Source organism: Oryctolagus cuniculus, chromosome Y (genome assembly GCF_051225735.1).
Source record: "Oryctolagus cuniculus isolate XC-2025 breed Fujian yellow rabbit chromosome Y, ASM5122573v1, whole genome shotgun sequence".
Classification (NCBI taxonomy): domain Eukaryota; kingdom Metazoa; phylum Chordata; class Mammalia; order Lagomorpha; family Leporidae; genus Oryctolagus; species Oryctolagus cuniculus.
In genome coordinates, this window is record NC_142889.1 from 828,608 (window position 1) to 851,718 (window position 23,111).

A 23,111-nucleotide genomic window follows, 5' to 3' on the forward strand; every position below is an offset into this window, starting at 1 on the left:
TGCTTCACCACCAGCCCATCCCTGGAGCTAAAATTAACTTGGCAATTGCTCATAATTTAGACTGGCTCGACACGTTCATTGTGAGACATAAGGGCATCGATGAACCTCCGAAGAAACTGTTAGTGAGAGGATATTCTTTGATGGTTTGGGGCTTGTGGGTTTTCCCCTGGGTAAGAGAGATGGGTGTTGGAAAATGGACTGAATAAGTAAAAGTCATTCTGAAAGTATTTCCCAGCAATTCTGCAACATTTAGAGTTCATTTCCTCAAGAGTTGCATTGCCTTGGTGCATCATTAGATGCTGCTCATTCAGCCAGAGGGCCCTTTTGAAAGGCAGTGGGATTTGCGCTTCTCCTACAACCCTCAGCAGCTGGGGCAGCAGAGCTTGATTTGGGTGAGGGCACGCTGGAAGCTTTACTTGTAACCCAGTGGCAGCAATGTTGCTTGGGGGAAAGAGGACAGGAAGCTCAAGACCACAGTTTAAAATGCCAACTCATTAGTAGCAATTAGCACTCAGTCATGCCTGGGAGACTGTCCCCATAAAGCAGGTCAAATCAATTACTGCCTGCTCCTTACACAAAGGAGGAGGCCACTGCAGATCGCTAAGGCTAATTCTGGGTCTTCGTGTCTCAGACCAGGAACAGATTTGATTATACAGTGAAGCATTCTCCCCAGAGGAGGGTCTCCCTCTTTGCCTATACTTTGTGTGCATAAAGAAATACAGCTCCTGTCATAAACAGATAATAAATAAATAAAGTCCCATTAGTGTCATCAAGGTTTCGGTTGTAGGAGAATTGGGGCCGACTCCAAGGGTGGTGGAAACCTACGCCTTTGTGAATGGAAACAGGGACCCAGAGGAATGAGTTGCTGGTGAGAGAGACTGAAACACAGCGAGGTTCACACATGACAGGGATGCTGATGCCTCTCATTGACATACAAAAACAGTTCTCAAGAAAATCCAGCAGTTGATTGTGTCTCTGTTTATGGCTGAGCTTGTGAAAGTGTCCTTGTATTTTTAGGAGAAGGGTCAACCAAGGTGCTTTTTGAGCTTCCAGGAGAAAAACATGTAAGGGCTGCACGAGGTCTTGGTATGGATTCTTGGCAGCCGGTGGATGTGCCCAGAGGTGCTTTCTGTCTGAGCCCACACAACAGCAGAGCACATTCCTTGGGAAAGACTAAGAAATTCCTGGTTTTTTTTTTCTAACTTTATTATTTTTTATTTGTGTGTGTGTGTGTGTGAGAGAGAGAGAGAGAGAGAGAGAGAATGAATGAATGAATGAATGAATATGAGATCTTTTCTGCTGGTTCAGTCTCTAAATGTTCACCATGACTAGGGTTGGGCCAGGTTGAAGCTGGGAGCCAGGAACCATAACCCAGGTCTCCCACGTGGCTGGCAAGGACCGATGGATTGATCACTGCTGGCTCCCAGTGTCAGCACTGGTGGGAATATGGAGTACAGGGCTGGAGATGGCAATCAAACTGTGGCTCACTTGGTTAATCCCACACCTGCGGTGCCAGCATCCCATATGGGCACCAGATTCTAGTCCCGGTTGCTCCTCTTCCAGTCCAGCTCCCTGCTGTGGCCCTGGATTTCAGTGGAGGATGGCCCAAGTGCTTGGGCTCCTGCACCCGCATGGAAGACCAGGAAGAAGCACCTGGCTCTTCAAATTTATTGATTTATTTATTTCCTCTATATTATTAATAAATAATAAATTATTTATTTATTATTCCTCTTATTGCTCACATTTATTTATTTATTTCAAATTTATTTATTTACCTCCTCTTTTGTCTCAGGAACTCATTTCTCTTTTCAAGGCTAACTCTTCCATCTGGGTTCAACAGAAGAGAAAGTCTCATAATCAAGTAAGTTTCAGAAGTCCAGTACATTTCTCCTTTTGAGGATTAATATGACACATTGGCATACTAAAACCTTTGAGAAATTGTGCAGTAATGAAAAATGTTTAACTGTTTAAAACAGTATCTTTCATTAACTCTAGAATTATTTCTTGGAGCAACACCTATAAGCAACTTATTTTGGAAAACAATTTGGATAACCAAAATTCTGAAATGTTTTAATAATCTTTTCATCCTCTCATTATAAACTAAGATCTTTGTGAAAATAATGACTCTAATACATTTTTGCTAAATGAAGAACTAAGTGAGTTTACCTATATTACAATGAATATTTATTGAGAACATACTGCAGTGTAGACACTGCAGATACAAGAGTAAGCAAGACACAAAATCCATTTCCCTCAAAGAGCTTCCTTTTTAGTGGATGAGGCAGATTATAAAGAGACTGATGACTATCAGATACAAGGGGAGAAAATGATAGAATGCTTTGAAGAAAAGCAAAGAATTGAAATAGTGTTGAGAGGTCTTTGGATGCTCTATTAGATGGGAGAGGTCAAGAAAAACCTCTTTGTATTGGTAACATTTCAGTCAAGGCTTGAACAGTCCGGAGGAATGAGATATTTGATTATTTATAGAAACAAGAATTCAGGTAGAGGAAAAACAAGTGTAAGGTGGTTTTTAAATATTCCTGCAAATTCTTTTATACCCTCTCTACAAGAGATGGAGCTTCCCCATTTCCCTGAGTATCAGCTCCCTTTTTACCAAGCATATATGACAAAAGTTGCAGTATGAACTTTCCGAGACCAGATCATAAATGGCATTGTAGTTTTCTCCTGGACTTCTCTCTTGGACCGCTTGCTTTGGAAAAAGCCAACTGCCATATTGTAAGGATACTCAAGCAGTCTAATAGTGTGATCTCTTTATTGTTTGACTTATGCATGATTACGGGTATACTGAAGTTATTTAGTCCTTCCAAACTCTACTTAGTTACCACAATCTCTTTTGTTGGACCTCTTTCAGCACGTGAAATAAAACCCACCCAAAATCCAAAGTCCTTTCAAAGCTGAGGAGATAAATCTGTGTGGTGTTGGCAGAGCATGAATTGAAAGGCAAGCAAATAGCAGCAAGGGATTATAAATCCCTGCTTGCTTCAACTATAAACCAATCATTTAATAAGGGGTTGCATTGTCCTGGAGGAAATGGAAAATTATATTCTATGAGCAAATGGTCTGCCAGCAACTGTCTGGAACCTGCAGCATAGGCATCTTTTAATGGTTTTTAAAAAATCAATAACTTTAGTCTTTTAATTAAATTACCATACATAAGAAGAAATCTTAATTATAGCTTCTCTTCTTTCATAAAATGTTCTCCATGAAGAACTGGTATAATCAGATTTGGATTCTTACCAGCCAATATACATAGTTTTCATTGTGTTAGTGGGCTGAGTTCTACATTTTGGGATGCCTAGAAATAAAAACTTGTATAAATTGGGGATGAGGTAGAGTAACAAAATGGAAACCTACTACAATGGCAGCTGTGATATTGTAAATCCCATCTTGGGCTCTACAGAAGGGATGGGGGAAAAAAATCAAGATTTCAAACAGCAGACACAGCATATAACCTGTTCCTATTATAAGCAAGAAGAGTAGAGAACTGGCCAAGGTCCAGTTTTGAGAAGGCACCTAGAGATTTTTAATATATTGGTGAGAGCAGTGGGTGTTTTCAGGAATAAAATGCTAGCATGGTGCTTCTTAAAATATCCTAATGCAATGGAAGTCATCACTTCAGTTACTCTATTTTAATTAGATTTGCTCCTCTGTTTATTTCTTGTTTGTGCTTTATTTTTATTTTCCTCATCCTCCTGCTGTCCTGGGGCTTTTCCACGTTAGCACAGGCGGTGATGCTCAGTGGTACTGACAGGCTGCCAGGCTGAAGCTGCTTCTCTCCCCTGGAGCTTAGCTTAACCAGCCCCCTGCTCTGATTCATGATCTAGAAAATTCTCTGTGCTCAGGTATGACAGAATTAACCCTGCACAGATGCTGGTCACAACTTATTGACCCTTCTCTTTAACCTATCCTATTACTTGTCAATCATTTTCTAAAGCTACAGACCTGAAAGTGAAATAATACGAAACCTCAAAACATTAAAAAAACACCCTATATTCTTTACATGGGGAAGACTAATTTAAAAGTCACCTTTCCTTGCTATAGGCATGAAATAACATACATGTAGAGGGTCCTCCCTTTTTTTTATTGCTACGCAAATCAATGTGACTCTGTGAGACGCATTGTGAAGAACTCAGGAAGCTAGCTTGGTTTCAACATGCATAGTAAGTAACTTTAGGCACACTGTAGCAATTTTACATAAAATCAAATAGTGTTGTAGATGAGCTGAAGAACATGGATTGAGTATTTCTATATATAAAGCTGCAGCATCATCAACCAGAAATAGCACATAAGACGTGGCAGCTAACCCTTGCACTCTCTCAGTACTGTTCATTCTGGAAGACATGCTTATGTCACAAAAGTAGGGCCAATTCTTTCGTCTCACTTCACTATTTTAGGGCCAATCTTCTCCTCCTAAAAGCCCATAAGTAGGTTCACAGGAAAGCCGTGAAGATGAACAGATCACAAAATGAGTCCTAGAAAGAATACTCACAGAAATGAAGACTCCAGCTTGGAGAAGAACAACCTTATGGCCATGCAACGGGGCACTTTTCTCATTCCACGAGTATAAAAGCCAAGTTGTCTGAATGGTACTGAAGATTCAGTTCCCGCATTGGAGGCCTCTTCTGAGTGTGTTTATCCTTTGCAGTCAGCGGAGGGTCCTGTTTGTCTGCCAGGCTTGTCTCAGCAAATGTTCAGGAGACACTCGTCTTGGTCTGATACTTCCTTATGTCCTCAGCCATCTACAGCCCCTGTAGTTTTGCCATATTGGGGCTGAGATGGAGTTGAGGAATTTGTGTGATAATTGGGTGCTTCTCTATCAGTTTTTCCTTGAAGATTTTTAAAAAGAGAGACCATGCACCCCTTATTTGGTGATTCTCCCAAAGAGAGATGTGGGACTGTTACCGGAGAAGCAAAGGGTCCTTGTCTTTGCACAAGAAAGAATTCAGGTGTGAGACAGAGAGCAGTGGAAAGCAAAGTAGCAAGGTTTATCAGGGCAGGGACATCCGTAAGAACGGATGGGCACCTCTCCAGACAGGACCTGAGAGAGAGTGCCCAGTTCACATTTAGGCTGGGATTTTTAAGGGGATGGGTCTTGCCTTCCCACCTTTTCTCTCCTCCTCTCCTTCTTCTCCTTCTGAACAAAGGACTTGTTGGGTGTAAATATGAAAAATTCCTTTCTGAGTTTTCCCCCTGAAGTTATCAGACAGGGGAAGCCTGGCTGGCGTTGCCCTGCCTTAGAGGAAGGATGCTTATCAGGCCAGGTAGAAGGGGCAGGACCCCCTGGAAGGTTATCAGGATCCAGGCAGGACTTTGAAGTGCAGATACTAGGCTGCACATGGAAGGTTATCGGGTAGAAGGGGCAGGACCCCCTGGAAGGTCATCAGGATCCAGGCAGGACTTTGAAGTGCAGATACTAGGCTGCACATGGAAGGTTATCGGGTAGAAGGGGCAGGACCCCCTGGAAGGTCATCAGGATCCAGGCAGGACATTGAAGTGCAGATACTAGGCTGCACATGGAAGGTTATCGGGTAGAAGGGGCAGGACTCCTGGGAGGTCATCAGGATCCAGGCAGGACTTTGAAGTGCAGATACTAGGCTGCACATGGAAGGTTATCGGGTAGAAGGGGCAGGACCCCCTGGAAGGTCATCAGGATCCGGGCAGGACTTTGAAGTGCAGATACTAGGCTGCACATGGAAGGTTATCGGGTAGAAGGGGCAGGACCCCCTGGAAGGTCATCAGGATCCAGGCAGGACTTTGAAGTGCAGATACTAGGCTGCACATGGAAGGTTATCGGGTAGAAGGGGCAGGACCCCCTGGAAGGTCATCAGGATCCAGGCAGGACTTTGAAGTGCAGATACTAGGCTGCACATGGAAGGTTATCGGGTAGAAGGGGCAGGACCCCCTGGAAGGTCATCAGAATCCAGGCAGGACTTTGAAGTGCAGATACTAGGCTGCACATGGAAGGTTATCGGGTAGAAGGGGCAGGACTCCTGGGAGGTCATCAGGGTCTGGGCAGGACTTGGAAGTACAAGATGCTGGGCTTCTGGAGCTTCCACAGTGGGTGCTAGTCGTTAGGCCTTTCTCACACACACAGGCTCAATTTCTGACTTCCTACCTAACAGGATCATCGTTATTAGCTAATTGCAATTGAAGTGTGTCATAACCTGGATTAGACAGACATCCCATGTTTGATTCTCGCAGGCTAAAACGATCAGTTACCATTGACCCAGTGGAAAGGAAAGAGCTCACTTTCTCAAAGCACAGTTTAATGGAAGTAAACCCCGTTGTCATGTGTACTGGTCCATTTTCTGTTGCTAGAACAAAATACTTGAGAGTGGGTATCTTATAAGTAAAGAAGTTTACTTGGCTCACAATTCTGGTGGCTAGCTAGTTCAAAGAGCATTACACCAGCACCCTGGCAAGACCCCCATGGCTGTGTCTACACAGTGGCCGGAGAAACAGCTGCATACAGAAGAGCCCAAATGCATGGGAGGGCATCCCTTTGTAATGTCAGGAGTCAGGTGGCTTAATAGGCAGTTAGGCCGGTCCAAGTGGAAAATGAGAAAAAGGAAGTCCCGCTATGCTTCCCCTAAAAGTTATCTTTAGGAAGATTAAGGTGCCAAATCCCACTGCCTGTGTCTCCCCAAAAGTCCTGGTCCACTCCTTGGGAGCTTCCAATTTTTTCCATGAGAATGGCAAGGGAGTGGTGGCTCCACCATCTGAACTCTGCTAGGGCAGATAAGACTACAAATCAGTTCTTTTGGTGGGTTTTATCTCTGCCTTATAACTGTTGTTAACTGATTTTCCCCAAAAGTTTGCTTAAAAGCCCCACTACCACTAGCCCTTTGGGTCTCCCTCTCTTGGAGCTTCCCGCCCAGACACAGCAGGAGGTTTCTGACTTATATAAATCTTGCTTTTCTCTTTGCCTTGTCCACATGGAAATTGGGCGACGAGGAACTGAGGGAGGTAATCTTTCTCCACCTCATACCAATCTCTGTGAGACTAGCATTAATCCCTTCCAACCTCAGCACTACAACCATGGGGACTGCACTTCCAGCACTTGGGGGACAAACTCAAACTGTATCAAAACACAGCACTTGCAAAAGTCTGAGGGAGGAAGCATGAAATGAATCGGCCTTCCCAAGATTCTGTAGGTGATAAAAAATTCAGAACCCGGCATCTGACATCCATCTTTGTTAGATGCCTTCTGGGATTCTATACTAGGCAGTTAGCTTTGTGGCCAACCTTGCCACTGCTTAAATGTGTGCACTGCTCCGTCTCCCTGGTCCCTAAACACACAGCCTGGATGGCACTGGTTAGGGTAGCCAACTTGTCCTGGTCTGTCTAGAACCTTTCTGATTTTACCACGGAAAGTCCCCAGAATCTGCCTCAGTCCTGGGGAAACAGAGATGGTGGGGCTCCTTACTTGGCTGCACAGTATATCACCTGGGGAGCTCTGACAAAACCCACACTGGATGAGCTACATAGAGATGCTGTGGATGGAACCCAGGTGATTGCAATGTACAGCCAAAATTGAGGTCAAGTGCTTTGAACTCATGGATACTTCATGTGGAAGCCATAGCCTTCAGATGTAAAATGGCACAGATATGCCTATCTTCTGTATCCTATTCATGACGAATGGTGTCTGCATTTTAAACAGATTGAATTTATCAGACATTTCCTTAATTCCCAGGATTGAAGACTATTTTGTTTCATAAATCCAATCCTTGAAGGAGCACAGCTGATGGTGACAATAGCAAACAAAATCTGTATGTAATTTGGAATGCCACACACCTCTTCCTGGCCTCCTTTTCTTTTAGCTCCTCAGGGAGGAGACTCAAAGTGGCCATTTGGAGTTCGTTATTCATAGGGATGTTATCAGCTCACTGCCCTCACCTGTCTTTGGGGCTGTCACCAGTGAAAGATGTCACTCACCCCACTTAGGCTACCTCATGTTTAAAGCCTCTTCAACCATACTTATTTTGAAAAATCCCCCAAAGAAGACAATGATTTAATTTCCGTTAGTAGGGAGAACAGATGCACAGGCATCGTCAGCAGATTCACACCTCTTTCCTTTGCTGGGTTTCAATGACGAACAGCTAGATCGTCTAGGGATAAAGATAATCTGAGTAACTCACTCAGTCTTAAAGGCCAAGAAACTCACAAACTGATGTCGTAAGGACATTTGCATGTAGAGGGAAGTGTTTTTAATCATTTATACAACAAATAGTTGAGTTGCTCTATGCCAAGCACTGACCTAATGACTGTGAATATAATGGTGAACAAAGTATTGTATAGTCTCTAACTTCATGGAAGTGACATTTTGGGTTTCCCCTTACCATAAAGGACTGAATTATCAGTCTCAAAATTTCAGGCATTAGTAGAGAAAATTTTCAATCATTGTGAAATTCTGTACATCACAGTCTATGGGATATCATTTACTCCACTGTCAGAAAGCTTGGCTCCATAGCTTTTTTTAAACACAGTGATATTTATTTAAGTATATTTATTTGTATCCACATACAACCATTTCAATATTATCTACTTTGAAGTCTAAATATTTACTGAAAGCTTATTACAAACCAGGTACTACTTGAACAGACATGGTGAAATTTCTTTCCAGACAAGAATATCTTTTAAATTTAAAAATTACTACCAATACCTTCACCTCTCATTCTCTTATTTTTCTATCAAGTATCTAGTTGAGCCTGTTGGAAAAAGAATCATAGAGGCCCCTACCTAGATTTGTTTTCACAGGAGCCTTAGGCATTAAACCTCTGGCAATGAGTACACCATGGACAGTTTGACTCAAGAGATGGTTGATAAGCTTTTGAAGAAAACAAATCTTAGTGGGTCACAGAAGGGGAACAAATAAGATACAACAAATGACATCTCAATGGAGTGGCCTGGCATGCGGAGGGCTGGCTGTGCCCCATTGTTCTGGAGGCACTCCAGCTACATCGATTAGTACTTTAAAGAGTCACTCATGTTTATCTTCTAGTAGGATTACTGCTTGAATTTCAAGATTCTCTCTACTTGACAAAATTGCGTAAATTGTATTTTTCCTTATTCCCTCTGTATTGTTTATTTTCTTTAATCTTTGAGAAGATGAAGTTTTACTAAATTCATTTTTGTATGTTGTATGTGGTTTTGGTTCTCAACGATAATGCTATCTGAAATCATAGCACTTAAGATAGATTATATTGTGTTATTAAGGATAACATTCTTAAAATAAAAATCATTTGGGGGGCCGGTGCTGTGGTGCAGCAGGTTAACACCCTGGCCTGAAGCAGTGGCTCCCATATGGGCACTGGTTCGAGACCCAGCTGATCCTCTTCTGATCCAGCTCTCTGCTGTGGCATGGGAAAGCAGTAGAAGATGGCCCAAGTCCTTGAGCCCCTGCACCCTCGTGCGAAACCTGGAAGAAGCTCCTGGCTCCTGGCTTCGGATTGGTGCAGCTCCGGCCATTGCAGCCAATTGGGGAGTGAACCGGCAGATAGAGGACTTTCTCTCTCTCTCTCTCTCTCTCTCTCTGCCTCTCTTCTCTCTGTGTAACTCCAACTTCCAAATACATAAATAAATAAACCTTTTAAAAAAATAAAAATCAGTTTTAAAAAAATGAAACTGTCTTTAGGCTGTTTTAGAACCTTGGCAGTTTTATCTGGCTGTCTCTATCTATCTACCATCTATCAATTCAGTTTTTTGTTTTTTTAGCGTATATACCTTTATGCTTACTATAACTAGATATCATGTAAGAATGTGAGGGTTTGGGGCAGGCATTGTGGTGCAGTAGGCTAAGGAACTGCCTGCAAAGCTGGCATCTTACATGGGTGCCAGTTCAAATCCTGGCTGCTCCACTTCCAATCCAGCTCCTTGCTGATGCACCTGAGGAAGCCATGGAAGATGGCCCAAGTACTACGACCCTCTCTATGCACATGGGAGACTCAGATGGAATTCCAGGCTTCTGGCTTCGGCCTGGTCCAGCCCTGGCCATTGTGGCCATGTGGGGAATCAACCAGCAGATAGAAGAGATTTTCTCTCACTCTCTCTCTCTCCCCCTTCCTCCCTCCATCCCTCATTCCACCCCCTTCCCTCCTCATCCCTCTCTCCGTAACTCTTTTAAATAAATAAATATTTTAAAAATGAGTAAGAGGGTTGCAAATGTGAACAAACTTCTTCCTATTCGTCAATTTATGTAGTTGTTTTTAACAACGACCAGACTTAGTTTGGAGATAATGGCTTCAAGGTAGCTTACACCAAATACGATGCATAGTGACAGATGATGACTGCTGTTCTCTAAAGTAAAGAAATGCAGTGGTTCCTGGGATAGTTCTTTGAGTCCCTCTGGATAGTGCTGGTAATCAAATCATAATTACTAATTAGCTACACTGTGCAAGGAATGAATGGATAATACTCCTTCCTACTTCTAAAAGAGCCTGTGATTCAGTTGGAAGTAAATGGATGGCAGAGAAGAGGGCATGACTTCCACACCAACAACAAAGAGAAGTTTGAATGACACAGAGGAGATGTCCACAGGCCTTAGAAGCTGAACAAGGGATTGATAGGCTCAGAGGCCCTGGCAGGACGTTTTAACTTAAGCATGTAGTTATCATGGGAAAGCTTGAGAACCAGAGCTTCCTGCTTGGCTCTGTGGCTGACCTCAAAATGACTGGTACCACACCCCATTGTAATAAAAGACACCTGCTCTTCCTCCTTATGCTGGGGAGGAGTGCACAGTAAACTTCTGTAGAGGGTTGGAGGGTCCATATTACTGGCTTTATGGGCCATGTGGTCTCTGTTGCAACCACTCAATTTTATTATTGTAGTGAAAGCACCCATCCACAATACATAAATAAACACATGAACAGGGTGTGTGCTAATGAAACCATATCTACAAAAAACAAGTGGCAAGTCAGATTTGATCTATGGCTGTCATTTGATAACTCCTCTGTTCTACAACTCCAGTATTTGTCTTCTTTTTCTTTGTATTCAATGGCAGTAAGGCAGTCATTTTCAAAAAAGAAAGTTTAAGAAACAAAAACCGGGGGCTGGTGCAGTGGCACAGCAGGTTAGCGCCCTGGCCTAAAGCGCCGGCATCCCGGCGGCTTATGGGTGCCGGTTCTAGTCCCGACTGCTCCTCTTCTGATCCAGCTCTCTGCTATGGCCTGGGAGAGAAGATGGCCCAAGCCCTTGGGCCCCTGCACCTGCATGAGAGACCTCGAAGAGGCTCCTGGCTTCAGATCAGCACAGCCCCAGCTGCTGTGGCCAGTTGGAGAATGAACCATCAGATGGAAGACCTCCCCCCACCCCCATGCCTCTCCTCTCTCTATGTAACTCTGACTTTCAAATAAATAAATAAATCTGTAAAAAAAAAAAAAGAAACGAAAACCAACTAGTCCATATAAATAAGCTCAGAAGATGAATGTTAGAGAGGAAATCACACATCAAATACAATCCATAGACAGGCTTGTCTGTAGTTCATTTGTCATGTTCATTGGTTCTAATTCCACCCTAACAAACTCCAGTTTACAGATCATTTAAATAGATGAAATGTCTCCTCACATTTTGGGTTTTGTGATTGAGCAAAAGTTAACTGACTTACCCATGTCCATCTGACCTGATCTTTGGAGAATGAGCAGGATGGGGTGGGATGTTCCCAATTAAACCTATTTAGCATATACTATTTTAAACATGCAGTGAATTTATGTTTTTAAGAAATAATTTAATTAAAGATGGGGAAAAAGAGTGGGTGAGAGTGAGAGAGAATGACTGAGAATGAATGACTCTTTCACCCATTGGTTCACTCCCAAATGCTTCCAACAGCCAGGGCTGGACTAAGCTGAATCTTGAGACTGGGAACTCTACCCACATCTCCCATGTGGGTGGCAGGGACACAAGTACTTGACATCATCTGATGTCTCTCAGGATATACATCAGCAGGAAACTTGAGTCAGGAGTGAAGTCAGGATTCACACCCAGGTACTCCAATATGGAATCTGAGAATTCCAAATGACTTCTTAACTACTATGCCAAATGACTGCCCCACATGCAGTGGATTCTTATTCATTAATTCCCAATAAGAGCAAAAGAGGCCTGTCCTCAGAATTCACAAGACATATTACACACAGTAACCAAGACCATTCTTTTATGTAGTAAATAAGCCAATATTAATGAAAATATAGCTAGATTATACTAGACAGAGTATAATATTTTCAAATTTGCATATAATAGTTGCATCTATTGGTGTTTATGGGATACAGGGCAAAATGAAAATGTGATTCTTAAGCTCTTTATTAGATAATAATTCTCTCAGATACAGGATATAGAAACCATTCCAGTAGTATTGATAGAGAAAATTTAATATAGATAATATTTCTAGGCATTGGAAAACTAAAAGGAAACATTAAGATATCATGGAGGTAGTAACTGCAAGGAAGCCCCATAATCTCTATATCTCAGGATAAAAAGAAAAAGAAGTGGTTGATGTTAAAATACTGAAGCATGAAGGAAAGGGACCCTCCAAGGAAGTGGCAGTGCACAACTTGTACTGGTATCTCAGTTTGAAAAAGTGGCCCATGATGTCGGAACTCTAAGAAAATGACTTTGGGGGACTGATGGTGTTGTGTGGCTATCAGCATGCCATAAGGATGCTGGTTTGAGCCCTGGCTGCTCCATTTCCAAGCCAGCTCTCTGCTACGGCCTGGGAAAGCAGTAGAAGATGGCCCAAGTCCTTGGGCCCCTGCACGCACATGTGAGACCCGGAAGAAGCTCCAGGCTCCTGGCCTTCAGACCTGCCCAGCTCTGGCCATTGCAGCCATTTGGGGAGTGAACTAGTAGATGGAAGTGCGCGCGCTCTCTCTCAGTAAACTCTGCCTTTCAAGGAAATAAATAATGTTAAAAAAGCTGTTATTGAACGTACTAAGCGGGGTTGGTTCTGAGCGTGTCAGCATAATTTCAAACTGTAACCAATTGCTACTGGGATGAATCGACACTGCTAGGGCAAAAATGCATCGATAGGACAATGTTGACAGGAATAAAAGCAAAACCAAGAAAGAGTAAACCACTTCTTTCTCCTTCGGGCTCGTAAGGTTCCTCTTGCACCCCTTATAGAGAAGAGTCTAATGAGGAACAGTGGCAATGCAGAAATATGGTTTACAAGGCCGGCGCCGCGGCTCACTAGGCTAATCCTCCGCCTAGCGGCGCCGGCACACCGGGTTCTAGTCCCGGTCGGGGCGCCGGATTCTGTCCCGGTTGCCCCTCTTCCAGGCCAGCCCTCTGCTGTGGCCAGGGAGTGCAGTGGAGGATGGCCCAAGTACTTGGGCCCTGCACCCCATGGGAGACCAGGAGAAGCACCTGGCTCCTGGCTCCTGCCATCGGATCAGCGCGGTGCGCCGGCCGCAGCGCGCCGGCCGCGGCAGCCATTGGAGGGTGAATCAACGGCAAAAGGAAGACCTTTCTCTCTGTCTCTCTCTCTCACTGTCCACTCTGCCTGTCAAAAAATAAAAAAAAAAAAAAAAGAGAGAGAAAAAAAAAAAAATATGGTTTACAGAGTCCCAGACTCAGTACCACAAAGACAAGTATGGAGGAATAGGTTTAAAGCTAAGAGTCAAGTGTTTAACAACAGGCAGACCATGTAAGAACATGCTTCTGAAAAGCTGCATGTAAACAAAATCTTATTAAATGAAATAAAATTTCTTCATCAACTTCCAGAATAATTTCAAGAATTGCTTTACATTTCGGAACACAGCTGCAGACTGTTGATCGCTGGACATTTTAAGTTTTCAAAACTTTTTTCAAATCAGGGGTCAGCAAACTTTTTCTCTGAAAGCCAGATAGCAAATATTTTTAGCTTTCTGAGCCATATAGTCTAAGTCACACAACTCAATTGTGTAACCACTGCTCAGTACTGTACCAACTATTCAATTCTGTTGTTATATGAAAATGATCATAGACAATATTGTAGGCGTGGCTGTGTTACAATAGGACTTTACTTAAAAAACCAATTGGCAATTCAGATTGGGCCCACAGGCTATAGTTTACCAATCCTTACTCTAGTGCAATGATTCTCAACCATGGATACACATTTAGTTTAACCTTAGAAGCTTTAAAAATGCTGATGCCCAGTTCCAGCTTCCAGAGATTATTATTCAATTGGTTTGATATGGGGACTGGATATTAATATGTTTTAAAGGCTCCACAAGTGGGGGACCAGTGCCATGGTGTATCAAGTAAAGCTGCCACCTGCAGTGCCAGCATCCCATATGGGCATTGGTTCAAGTCCTGGTTGTTCCACTTCCAATCCAGCTCTCTGCTGTGGCCTGGGAGGGCAGTGGAGGATGGCCTAAGTCCCTGGGCCCCTGCACCCGCGTGGGAAGGCCTGGAGGAGGTTCCTGGCTCCTGGCTTCGGATTGGCCTAGCTCCGGCCATTGCGGCCATCTAGGCAGTGAACCAGAGAATGGAAGACCTCCCTCCCTCCCTCGCTCACTCTTTCTCCCTTTCTCTCTGCCTCTCCTTCTGGGTGTGACTTTGACTTTTAAATAAATAAATCTTTTTTTAAATAATCTTTTTATTTATTTTTTGACAGGCAGAGTGGACAGTGAGAGAGAGAGACAGAAAGGTCTTCCTTCCGTTGGTTCACCCCACAGTGGCCGCTGCGGCCAGTGCACCACACTGATCTGATGCCAGGAGCCAGGTGCTTCTCCTGGTCTCCCATGCGGGTGCAGGACCGAAGGACTTGGGCCATCCTCCACTGCCCTCCTGGGCCACAGCAGAAAGCTGAACTGGAAGAGGAGCAACCGGGACAGAACTGGCACCCCAACTGGGACTAGAATCCGGGGTTCCGGTGCCGCAGGCAGAGGATTAGCCTATTGAGCCATGGCGCAGGCTGAAATAAATGAATCTTTTTTTAAAAAAGGCTCCATAAAGGATTCATATGTGCAACTAGTGTTAAGAATCACTCTGTTCCCTTAATCAAGTGGTCAATCATCATTAACTCTTAAATACTCTAAGAGGATTCACTATTTGAAAGAATCTAGAAGTGAATCATTTTATGAAACAACAATAGATGCTGGAGAGGATGTGGGGAAAAAGGGACACTAACCCACTGTTGGTGGGAATGCAAAATGGTTAAGCCACTATGGAAGTCAGTCTGGAGATTCCTCAGAAACCTGAATATAACCCTACCATTCAACCTAGCCATCCCACTCCTTGGAATTTACGCAAAGTAAATTAAATTGGCAAACAAACTAGCTGTCTGCACATTCATGTTTATTGCAGCTCAATTCTCAATAGCTAAGACCTGGAACCAACCCAAATGCCCATCAACAGTAGACTGGATAAAGAAATTATGGGACATGTACTCTATAGAATACTATACAGCAGTCAAAAACAACGAAATCCGGCCATTTGCAACAAGATGGAAGAATCTGGAAAACATTATGCTGAGTGAATTAAGCCAGTCCCAAAGGGACAAATATCATATGTTCTCCCTGATCGGCGACAACTAACTGAGCACCAGAGGGGAAACCTGTTGAAGTGAAATGGACACTGTGAGAAACAGTGACTTGATCAGCTCTTGTCCTGACTGTTGATGTACAATGTAATACTTTATCCATTTTAGTTTTTTTTTTTGTTCTAGTACTATTGGTTGAACTCTGTGATTAACACACAATTATTCTTAGGTGTTTAAATTTTAACTGAAAAGTGATCCCTGTTAAATATAAGAGTGGGAATAAGAGAGGGAGGGGATGTACAATTTGGAACATGCTCAATCAGACTTGCCCCAAATGGTGGAGTTAGAATTATGCCAGGGGATTCCAATACAATCCCATCAAGGTGGCATGTACCAATGCCATCTCACTAGTCCAAGTGATCAACTTCAGTTCACAATTGATCACACTGATAGGTCTAAGAGTCAAAGGGATCACACAAACAAGACTAGTGTCTGCTAATACTAGCTGATAGAATAAAAAAGGGAGAGAACAATCCAACATGGGAAGTGGGATACACAGCAGACTCATAGAATGGCAGATGTCCTAAATAGCACTCTGGCCTCAGAATCAGCCCTTAAGGCATTGGGATCCGGCTGAAGAGCCCATGAGAGTATTTTAGGCATGGAAAGCCAAGATACCCTGGAAAAAAAAAAAAGAAGAAGACCTAAATGGAAGATCTCTGCAAGTGAGATCCCAGTGGAAAGAATGGGGCCATCAAAGAAGGAGGTACCTTTCTCTGAAGGGAGGAGAGAACTTCCACTTTGACTATGACCCTGTCGGAATAAGATCAAAGTCGGCGAACTCAAAAGGCTTCCATAGCCTTGGCAACTCATGACTAGAGCCTAGGGAGATTACTGAAGCCATAAACAAGAGTGTCAAATTTTTAAGTCAACAACAGGAGTCACTGTGTACTTACTTCTCACATGGGATCTGTCCTTAGTGTGTTGTCCAATGTGAAGTAATGCTATAACTAGTATTGAAACAGTATTTTATACTTTGTGTTTCTGTGTGGGTGCAAACTGATGAAATCTTTGCTTAGTGTGTGCTGGATCAATCTTCAGTATATGGGGATAATTGAGGGTGAATGTTGATGTGGGTGGAGTGGGAGAGGGGGCGGGAGATGGGGGGTGTGGGTGGGAGGGAAGTTATGGGGGGAAGCCATTGTGGTCCATTGACTGTACTTTGGAAATTAATATTTACTGAATAAAAAATAAAAAAAGAAAATCTTTTGGAAACCAGAAACATCATATCCTCTTTGATCTCTGATAAGTTCATATTTTCATGCTAATTTCTAAAAAATAGGAAGCACATGCACATGTACAAATAAGATCTGTGTACATGTATCGGTTTGATGCAAGGTGTTCTCTATGAAGACACTAGTGTCTTATTTATCCTGTATGTATGGCATCTAGTATATGTTTAGCATTCAGTGATGGTCAACAAATAGCTGTTGAGGGAATAAAGAAATAAGCAAATGAAGAAAGAAGTAATGAATTACTTAGAAAGGTTAATTGAGATTATGCCAAGGCACAATGTCTGCTACTATAGCACTACCTCTGATAATTTGTCATGGAGCTAATAACCCTCTCTTTCTGTACATGGATTAATTTCTTTCAGGATACTGGTAAAAGCAAGTTATACGACATCCTTAAGTCAAGGTAAGGGCCAATGGCCATTTCATTTCCTTATGTCACACTTGTAAAATTATATCATAAAAATTGTGTGGATGTCATATCATTTACATTTGTATAATGTTATAAATATTGTTTCACTAAAACACACCATGTACATGACAGTATACTCTTCTTGCACTCATATTACGATCATTATCATAAATCCCTCACCTTGTGATAGTCACAGCTGCTTTCAGGAAAATGTAGTATATATATGTATGTGTATAATGTCTACATATGAAGTGGGCATCGAAAGTGTAAAAATTATTAAATTTTAAAGCATAAATAAGCTTATAAAAATTCTCACCCTCTTTATTTTCAGTCTCACATGTAAAGTCCTCAAAATTCCAACAGTGTTTTGTATGGTGCTGTAGTTTCTATGGAAACTGTGTTTATAATATCACTGGTGTTATTAGTGAGAGAAACAGGGGAGATATAAATACTAAAGATGATAATGTTGTTTGCCTTTGTCTTATTGGACTGCTTCAGGCACTGGGACAGGTTGGGTATAATGGAAAGCAGCAGCTATGGCTGTAGTGGGAATTACACCTGGATTTCATTATTGAGAAATCAACTCTGCCAAAGTTTTATAATCCAAGACTTCCCCATTATCTTATATTGAATGTCTTAATTACAACAAACTATTCTATTTTAGAAACATGCAGTTATTTAGTCCTGTTTTTGAGTAATGAGATTTTAAAATATTTTGAGATTAATTTTAAAATTGAAGTGAAAAATTGAAAAAAACCATTGTAACTTCTTACTGTATATTTGCCATTACAATGATTCTGAAGGTTTCATCAGAACACAGAACAGTTGACAAGTCATATGTCACTTTCTGTGAATACTGTATTTTTCACATATGAATATTTGCACTGCTAAGGAAGGGCTCTTAGTACCTAAGGACTTAAAAAAAAAAACTCTCGTGTGATCTCTAGACTTCCAGTCTTTTTTTTTTTCACATTGGAAGACAATTCTATGGTTTATTTCTAAGCAAGGAGTATTTATTTCTGTACATGGAGATCCAATTTTCCCAGCACCGTTTGTTGAAGAGACTGTCCTTGCTCCAGGGATTGGTTTCAGCTCATTTGTCAAATATTTATTGGTTGTAGATGTGTGGGTTGATTTCTGGAGTTTCCATTCTGTTCCATTGGTCTACATGTCTATTTTTATACCAGTACTAGGCTGTTTTGACTAACTGCCCTGTGGTATGTCTTGAAGTATGGTATTGTGATGCCTCTAGCTTTGTTTTTGTTGTTAAGATTGCTTTAGCTATTCAGTGTCTTTTGTGTTTCTACATGCATTTTAACATCCTTTTTCCTACAATAATATCATTGGTATTTTCACTGATATCACATCAAATCTAAAAATTGCTTTTGATGGTATGGACATTTTGAGACAACCTAATCTTCTAATCTAAATCCTTTAGCTTTTAATGAAGACCTGTCTTTGAGTTGTGTATTAGTCAGGTTTTCATTACTCTAATAAAATGCCTGAGGTATCTAACTTAAAAAGAAAATGGTAATATTTAGCTCAGTTTTGGAGGATCATAGTCCAAGATCATGTGGTCCCATTGGTTTGGTCCCTGAAAAGGGCAGAAAGCAATCATAGAATTCTTATGGAGAAAGAAGTTCATGGTAATCCAGGAAGCAGAAAGTCTGAGACCTACACAGACTTCTAAACAACCCTTTCGCGAGACCTACCTTCCAAGGGCATGACTCCAATGACCCAAGGACCTCCCACTTGGCCTACCTCCTAAGGACTAATATTGGATTAAATTTCTACCCTCTTACTATCATTATCGTATGACTTTAGGGTGTGTATGTGTGTGTGTGTGTATATATATATATATATATATATATATTCCTGAGTTCATGAGCTAAATTTAGTTCAAACCATAGCAGGTGGTTTTGTGGTTCAGGTTGTTTACTTGCTGTGATGATCTTTATGCCATTTGCCTACAACTTGAGTCTGGGTTTCTTTGTGGAGTCTTTGGTGTACACGCTTGTCAATGTATACTGTGTGCTGGACCAGCATGTTTGCCTAGGTGGCATTTATTATTTTACCTATTATCAGCATATGCAGGCTATCACACTCTGCCTACCAGCCCTGGCCTACTTTCTTAGCATCTTTTGCATCCAGAATGTAGGGCTCATTTCAGGCCACTGCCTTTTTCATCCCGTTTTATTGTGCTGCAGTTTCCTATGACACATCTGGCTATATCCAAAGATATTAAAAATCATAAATAATTTACATAAGCCTTCATATTTTACATAGAAAAATGCTTTTTCTCAAATAACTCATGTATTTGTAAATGCTGTCAGAATTCTTCTGAAGTCCATCCAGGCCACATGGTTTGAATAACAAATAAAATTTTCCTAAAGTCGTTTGGAAGAAGGAAGGGAATGCATTTGAAGGAAATACAAGGCTCAGTTGCAAACCAAACTAGTCAAGATATTTGTAAAGAAATTTATTTTGTTAGCATCTTCCTTTTCATGATTTTCCTCTCCTGTGGAAGACCCAAGACTCTGTGTTCACCAAACTCTGTCTTACAGGGAGACTCATTCCTTGGCTTCTTCACAGTCAAGGCCACATATCTAGGTTCTATGCAAGCACATGGTGATGGAAGCTATTCAGAGTAGTCCCAAACCAAGTCCTTAAAAGCATCCATCTCCTTTGCCAGCTGTCCAATCTTCCCTTCTCCTGCTGCCATAATCTTTGGAGGCTCTGTGCTCCTGATGGTGCAGCTACAAGACAGCTGTCTCCATTACCATATCCCTGAGCCTCACTGCTCAATCTACGTTGGATTTTTAATGGGAGAATACACCTTGGACAAACCATTTGGATTTATTTTGTTGCCCATAGAACAGCCTAACCACCTAAAAAATACATCTCTTTTCTAGTTTCCTCTTTAACATGCCCTAAGATATAACTAATGACCAAAACTTCTACCACAGCAGGATTAAATTACAACAATCTATAAAATATCACCATGGTATTATTCTAGTTTATTATATTTATAATGTCTCTACGGGTAATGAGTAAATGACCTATTTTATGATGAATACACATGTAGCAAATTCTTACAAACACAAACCTTTGTGGAACAGATATAACTTTTGCATATATATGTCTATATTTCCATAGTGTCATGAGACTCAGAGATGGTAGAAATTATGACTATTAATCACACTCGTCTTGAGACTCTTTCTACTTAATTTCTAGGACACCGTATTCTTCTGACTTTTATCCTTTCTCAACAGCCACTAATTCTAAGACTCTTGTTGATTTCCTCTCAGCTTCTTAAATTCTGAAGATGGCTGCACAAGGTCTCAGTCCTTGAATCTGTTCTTTTCAACATGAAATCTTCACTTGATTTTCTCACATATTTTCATGGCTATAAATATACCATATACACCAAGAACTCTTAAATTTATATCTCCAATTGTGATTCTCCCCTGAATCCAGATTGGTATATCCAGTTGACTTCTTGACATCTCTATTTGGATGTCTCACCGACATGTCAAACCTAGCATAAACAAAATTAAATTCATGATCTCTCTCCCAGAAACCTCTTTCTATTGCAGTCTTTCTCATCTCAGTAACAGGCAATTCCATTTTTCCAGTCACTCAGGCTAAAATTCTTGGAGTCATCTTTGGCGCTTCTCTCTCAGCTCACACATTCAATCTGTCAGCAAATTCAGAAGCCAACTACTGACTTCCCCACTGCTTCCACAATATTCTGTCTGGATTATTGCCATATAACTGTACTACCATAATCTATTTTCAACACAGAAGCTGGAGTAATCTTGTTAAAATGTAAGTCAGGTCTTGTCATTCCCTTGTTTAAAATCTTCCCACTGGCCTCCTATCACACTCACACTAAAGCCTAAGTCCTTATAAAGACATACAGAGATCCACCAGCTCAAAGCTCCATTGCCTCTCTAACCTAAGGATTCAAAACGAGCCACACTGGCCTCCTTCCTATTCTAAAAAACCAGGCATCCTCCCAAGTCAGGCTGTGGAGAGGAAGCCTCACTGTTCTATGTTCCTGGACTACTCTTTCTCCCAGATACCCACATGCCTTCTCCCTCCTATCTTCTGGGAGTTTGTTTCAATGTTACTTTCACAGTGAAACGTTTGCTGTGACCGGCCCATTTCTAAAAGTATCCCCCAAACTCAACCCTACCTTTCTTCCATTCTTTAAATTTCTTCATTGCACAATACAACATCTGTCACTTATTTTTTTTCTCTCTCTCTGATATAAATTCTAAGATTTTCATCTAATATTAATTGCTATATCACCAGTATCTAGAGTAGTACATGCCACAATGTAAGTGATAAATACATCCTTTAGATTAATGAGTGAAGAAATGAATTTTCCTTTAGTATTTAAGTGGTATTGACCTTAAACTACTTCTGACAGATACTTAAAATATTATCTCAAGGTGGCCTCTCATTCAGTGTATTCCAATTAAATCCTATTACTGGCTAACAGGATATATGCCAAAATTTAACAACCTTCATTGTTCTGAGTATTATTCCTATCTAACCTGCTGAGATTTAGAGAGATTTCTGTTGCTTGGGTGGCAAGATGTACAAAACTTGATTATATGATCAAGGGCCTAGTCAGAAAAGACCAAGACTACAGTAGATATTTCAATCGCAGAAAGGTAATTTAGGGATATTGTCACACAATCTTTGAAGAGTAGAGAGATCAAGAAAGGAGCATTGAAGTATTCCAGGGATTATAACTGCAGAGAGTAGCTGTTAGAACTGGCATAGGAAGAATGCAATATAGATACTGTGTCGCTCCCCCTCTTCATGGAGGAACGACACTAAACCCTGCCTAGGCTTCATATCCGAGTCACGGCACCATTATGTCGCTCCCCGTCTTCGTGGAGGAACGACACAGGACCCTGTGCTGTTCTTTTGTCTGCTCGGCCCTCCCCGGGTTTGCTGCTGGTTCTTCCCGGGTTGGCTACCGTCTCTTCCACCTCCGTGGAAGGGCGGTTCCCCCTGCCACTTTCCCCACTTCCGCAGGGGAGCGGCACACCGCCGGCCGGCTCTCTCGGGGGCTGCACAGGTGTTCCTTCAGATAGATGTTCCTGGTGCATGTTGTCTCTTTCCTCCTTTATAGTCCTCTTCCACCAATCCCAACTCTGCTACCCACACGCCGAGTACGCTGCTCTCCTCCAATCAGGAGCAGGTCCTACAGTTTATTGGTTGAACTGGAGGCAGCTGTGTAGAAGCTGTTTCCTCCTCTCCCAGCGCCATATTGTGGGAGAGCAGATGCATAGAATAAGTCTTAATTCCAGTAACTTAGTCTAGTCCGAGTTGCTCCCCACAATACTGGAATGATCAGAAGTAAGAAATTTGGAAAATATCTTATTCCAAGTCATTTAGTACTTCCACCTTTAGGTATATACCCAAGAGAAATGTAAATATACATATACACAAAACTTGTACAAAATGTTCATAGAAGTATTCATAATAGCCAAAAAACATGAACAATCCAAATGTCCATCAACTGATGAATGAATAAACTAAAGGTAGTATATCCATATGATGGAATATTATTTAGCTATAAATTGAAATAAAGTACCAATACACACATGCTATATACAACATAAATGAACCTTGGAAAACTATGCTAATTGAAAGAAGACATTCATGAACACCCATAAATTGGGGGCAGGCGTTTGGCCTAGCAGTTAAGATGCCTGCATGCCATATTGGAGTACCTCGATCAATACCTATCTCGGGTCTTGATTCTATCTTCCCACTGATGCCAACCCTGAGAGGCAGTGGTGATGGCTCAAGTAGTGATGGCTCAAGTAGATGGGTCTCACTCATGGTTCCTAGCTTCAGCCTCACTAGCCATTGTGGGCATTTGGGCAGTGAAACACGTTATGGGAGCTCGCTC

At 41.8% G+C, this 23,111-nt stretch overlaps 1 long non-coding RNA gene across 1 annotated transcript in view; it reads left to right on the plus strand.

Moving 5' to 3' along the window:
* LOC149119092 (uncharacterized) overlaps nucleotides 1-9,574 on the plus strand; it is a 43,560-nt gene extending 33,986 nt beyond the window's left edge. Inside the window, exons 2-3 of the long non-coding RNA XR_016228647.1 lie at nucleotides 1,793-1,861; nucleotides 9,368-9,574. This is a non-coding gene — a long non-coding RNA (uncharacterized LOC149119092). The remainder of the gene's footprint in view (nucleotides 1-1,792; nucleotides 1,862-9,367) is intronic.
* The last annotated feature ends 13,537 nt before the right edge of the window (nucleotides 9,575-23,111 follow it).